This window comes from Gossypium arboreum, chromosome 10, assembly GCF_025698485.1.
Source record: "Gossypium arboreum isolate Shixiya-1 chromosome 10, ASM2569848v2, whole genome shotgun sequence".
Lineage (NCBI taxonomy): Eukaryota > Viridiplantae > Streptophyta > Magnoliopsida > Malvales > Malvaceae > Gossypium > Gossypium arboreum.
This window is the reverse complement of record NC_069079.1, coordinates 25,151,704-25,157,096: the sequence shown is the minus strand read 5'-3', so window position 1 is coordinate 25,157,096 and position 5,393 is coordinate 25,151,704. Positions and strand designations below refer to the sequence as shown.

The 5,393-nt window shown below is 35.1% G+C and overlaps 1 non-coding gene across 1 annotated transcript; it reads left to right on the top strand.

The window, feature by feature from the left end:
• Positions 1-1,628: 1,628 nt before the first annotated feature.
• Positions 1,629-1,735, top strand: LOC128283185 (small nucleolar RNA R71). Its single transcript, XR_008273527.1, has one exon. It is a non-coding gene; the product is annotated as a small nucleolar RNA R71 (small nucleolar RNA).
• The last annotated feature ends 3,658 nt before the right edge of the window (positions 1,736-5,393 follow it).

The window sequence follows — 5,393 nt, the reverse complement described above, 5'->3', positions numbered from 1 at the left end:
TCATCATCCACCCCCTCTCCTTAGGCGAGACACAGTTCCATCGTGTCCTTGTGTACGATTTCCTAAAAAGAATCTTGAGTAGCATGATCAATAGAGTCGATAAAATAATATGAGTCATCCTGTTCCCTAGAAAATCTCATGGCATCATAAATTTTAAAAATAATCTATTCGTCACCTACTCTAAGTACCAATTTACTATCACCCACATCAATTACAGTTCTAGCAGTGGCTAAAAATGACCTACCTAAGATTAAAGGCACCTCAACATCTTCATCCATGTCAAGCACAATGAAATCAATAGGGAATATAAATTTATCTACTTTTACAAGTACGTCCTCTATAATTCCCCTAGGATATTTAACAGATCTATCAGCTAATTGAATACTCATCCTAGTGGGTTTAGGTTCCCCAAGACCAAGTTGTTTAAACATTTTATATGGCATCAAATTAATGCTGGTGCCTAAATTAGCTAGTGCTTTATCAACATTCAAACTAGCAATTAAGCAAGGTATAGTAAGACTTCTTGGATCTTTCAGTTTAGTTGGCAGTTTATTTTAGAGAATGGCTGAGCACTACTCATTAAGTTCCACTGTAGATAAGTCTTCAAACTTCCTTTTGTTTGTTAGAAGCTCCTTTAAAAATTTTGCATATGTAGGCATCTGCGATATAGCTTCAACAAAAGGCAAGTTAATATGCAATTGTTTAAAAAGTTCAAGAAATTTACCGAATTGTACATCTATGTGATCTTTCTTCAACTTTGTTGGGTATGGGATTGGTGGTTTATATTCTTTTGTCATATGATTGTCATTGTTTTCAGGTTCGACCTCCTTTCTGTCAGCTTCTTGTGGTGGCTTCTTTTCAGATTCAGCTAATACTTTCCCACTCCTTAGTGTAACTGCTTTCACGTGCTCTTTTGGGTTGGGTTCAGTGTTACTAGGTAGACTTCCTGGTGGTCTTTTAGAAATTAGTTTGGCGAGCCATCCTATCTGAGTTTTGAGCCCTTGAATTGACGCTTGTTGATTTTTAAGTGTTGTATCAGTATTCTGAAAATGAGTTTCTGACACCGGGATGAATTTTGTTAGCATCTCCTCAAGGTTTGACTTTTTCTCTTGTTGGTAGGGTGGTTGTTGGAAGCCTGGAGGTGGTGGTCTCTGATTCCCTTGGCCTCCCCATGAGAAATTTGGGTGGTACTTCAACCTGCATTGTAAGTATTACTATAAGGATTATTTTGAGATCGAGTATTATTACCCATGTAATTTAACTGCTCGTTCTCCATGTTGTGGCCATAGGGTGGGTATTCTGAATTACTAGATCCACCTCCATTTGTTTTACACTGCATTACTAGGTGAACCTGCGAAGAACCAAGAAAGCCGTCAATTTTTCCATTCAAAACTTCTACCTGATTAGAAAGCATGGTGACCGAATCGAAGTTAAAAACACCGGTTGTTTTTGTTGGCTTTGTCCTCATGACTTGCCACTGTTAATTATTCAGTGACATCTCTTCTATAAATTCATAAGCATCCTCAAGTGTCTTATTATTGATAGTTCTACTAGCGGCTGCGTCGATCATCGGTCGAGTCGAAGGATTCAGGCCATTGTGAAACGTTTGAACCTGTAGCCAGAGTGGTAACCCATGGTGAGGGCACCTTCTCAACAGATCCTTGTATCTCTCCCATGCATCGTAGAGTGTTTCTAAATCCATCTGCATAAAAAAGGAGATATCATTACGTAATTTGTCTATTTTAGTTGGTGAAAAATAGTTTAATAAAAACTTTTAAAATCATTTGTTCCCAAGTAGCGATTGACCCTCGTGGTAACGAGTTCAACCATTGTTTAGCCTTATTCCTTAACGAAAAGGGAAACAACCGAAGGCGAATGGCATCATCAGAAACGCCATTGATTTTAAAAGTACCGCAAAACTCTAAGAAATTTTCCAAGTGAGCGTTAGGATCCTCGTCCTGCAAACCATCAAACTGAACAAACTATTGGATCATTTGAATGGTGTTAGGTTTCAGTTCAAAATTATTTGTAGCAACAACAGGCCTAACGATGCTCGATTCAGTTCCTGTTAAAGAAGGTTTAACATAATCATACATAGTACGTGGAGCATGATTCTGATTAGCAGCAATTGTAGGAGGTAGCGGATTTTCATGGTTTTCAGCCATATCCTCAGTTGTGGTTGAAGTATCGTCCTCTTACTCATCCTCTGTGTATCGTAAGCTTCGTCTTATTTCTCTTCAGTTTCTGCGAACTATACGACCAATCTCACTATCAAACAGTAATGGTCCAGATAGGTATCTTCTAGTCATACACTATAAAAACCTACCAGGAACGAATAAAAGAAAAATTAGAAAAGAAAAAAATTAAATTGCAAATAAAGTAGAATGGCTAAAGTAATAAAAATCGAATGTTCCTAATATCCTAGTTCCCCGAAAATGGCGCCAAAAACTTGGTACGTGATATTTGCGACAGGTTTTAAAAATTTATAATTAATCGTTCTTAAAACTAACTATTATCACGATGAAGGCAGTGTACCTATCGAACAGTAGTATAGCTTTAGCAAGACCGGATTGTCGAACCCAAAGGAACCAATAGTACTAGTAATTACTTTTTTTTTTATTATCTAGCCTAAAAATTAAGGGATTTGTTTATCTAAACTAATTAACTAAACTAAGAGTGCAAAGAGACAAAATTGGGGAAAAGCTTTTGGAAAAATTGATTGATAAAGACAATACCCAAGAAAAAATCCACCTAGACTTCACTTGTTATTTGACTCTGAATCAAATGATTTATTCATTTGACTTGCCCCGTAGAAATCCCTAAGTTATATTATTATCTCTCCCGAGACTAATAGCGTCTAACCCTAGATTGATTAATTGAAATCTATTTCTAATTAAAGCACTAGTGTTGCATTAACTCGATCTATAGATCCCTTTATTAGGTTTCACCCTAATCCGAAAAAATCTTGTCACCCTATCTCTAGGCGTGCAATCAACTCCGCTTAATTACGATAAATTTACTCTTAGACAGAGTCTATTCCTCCTCTGAATAAGAGCATTAACTTGAATCAATATCCTAAAATATTAAAAGAAGAATTAAGAACACATAATTAAGATAATAATAACAAAATCTATCTTAGGTTTCATTCCCCTTAGGTATTTAGGGGGTTTAGTTCATACTTATGAAAGAAAACATCTCACAAGAATAAAGATATCAAAACATAAAGAAAACCCAAAACCCTTGAATGGAAATTAAAGGGAGATCTTCAGTTTTGATGATGAATCTGGCTTCTAAGATGGATCAATCGGCTTCCCTTGAGTAATTCCTAGCTTCCTACTCCGCGTCCCCCCTTCAAGTGCCTCCTCTGGTGTTTAAATAGGCTTTAGAATGCCTAAGATCCCTCAAAAGTGGCCTTTTTCGAATAGGACTATACTTGGGCTTGGCAGAGACACGCCCATGTGCGATTACTCTAGCCCGTGGTCAAGGCTGTTGAATAGGTACGGGCGTGTAGTCTACCGTGTAAGTCGTGCTTCGATCCTGCCAAATGGACACGGCCGTGTGCCACGCCCGTGTGAGGAAGTCCAGGCAGTTTTGATTTCCTACATGGGTCTATTTTTTTCCGTTTTCGGGCCATTTCTTGCTCTTTTTATTCTCCTATGCTCACCTAAGTATAAAACATGAAATTAAAGGATTAGGAGCATCGAGTTCACCAAATCTAAGGAGAAACCATCCATAAATGTGCTAAGCATGAGATAAAAATATGTATAAATTACGGTTTATCACTATTCATCCACTTTTCATTTTCCTCAGTCTAGTCTTCGAGTTGGTCGAATAAAATTATTGGCTATTCGTCCACTTTTTGTTTTCCTCGATCTAGTTCCAATAATTGCTTATCTTGATCTAAATGAGCTTGAGAAGCTTGGCCAAGCATCAAGCACTCCCATGGCTGGTTTTTTTTTTTCATTTTTCGATGGAAAAATAATAGGTAGAAGATGACACCTTTATTTAATTTATTTTTACTTTACTAATTACCAAATTACAAATTTAACATTAAAAATTCATTCAATTTACAACATTACCAAACCATTTTCAGCCACTAACTCATAATTGGATTAATTAACACATAAGGACTTCCACTTTTAAATTCTATAGCATTTAAACACTTTTAGCTAATAAAGCACTACTTATTAAAATAATAAAAATTCAGTATTCAAACGGTACAATTTCTTTACGAAATTTTTATGCTATCATTCTATCATGCTATAAAACTTATTAAAATAATAAAAATAAATATTTTGACTTCGGATTTGTGGTTCTGAAACCACTGTTCCTATTTGACTCAAAAATAGGCTATTACACCTCTCCCCCCTTAGGGATTTTTGTCCCCGAAAATCTTACCAGGAAACAAATCAAAGTATTGCTTTTTCATAGGATTTACAGATTTTCACGTAGTCTCTTCAATTCCATGTCGATACAAAAATAAAACTTTTAGTAATGCTATTCTTTTGTTTTTCATCTCTTTGATCTCTCGAGCTAAAATCCTGATTCACTCTTTACTATACTCTTTATATATGAGTGTATCTCAATATCGGTAGAAGAATTTATATGTAAAATATCTCATCTGCACCATTGCAACGTATATATATGAAATACTAACTTAATTATTTCAAATCTCATACGACCCTATAAATTGCAAACCCAACTTCTCTTTACAGCTAAATTGAGTAATGCTATATCCACAGTAATACTTTCTCAAAGACTTAGTCCTTTAACTACAATTCAATGTTTTTTTTTTCAAGTTCACATTATTTTTCTGTCAATTTGAAACTCCTTTCTAATAGTTATGAATTACCTTCACTAATTCTTCAATCTTTCTAATCAGAACAACTCAGTGGATCTTTCCCTCACAAAGCTCTATCCAGTACAACGGAATTCAGTAATTAAAACTATACAATACTTCATACAATGCCATCTATATACTAATCTGATAACCATTATTATACTGAAACTCAACCAACAATAAATGTCTTTCTTAGTTGCTTTTAAATTCTAAAACACAGTAACAAAACATATTTTCGAGAATCTAAATCACTTTCTCAAATGAACCATTAGTTTGAGGATAAAATGCGGTATTGGAACTCAACCTCGTACCCAAAATTTACTGTACTTTTCTACCGAATCACAATATAAACCTCGAGTTCCCAAAATAATGGAGACTGACACACTGTATAGTCTGGAAATCTTTGAAATGTACAACTCAACAAGTCTATCAAAAGAGAAATTTGTGCATATAGAAATAAATATACAGAATTTTTTAAACATTCAACAGTAACCCAGATAACATCTTTCTTTTCCGGTGATAAGAAAAATCCCAATACAGAATCCATTGTAAT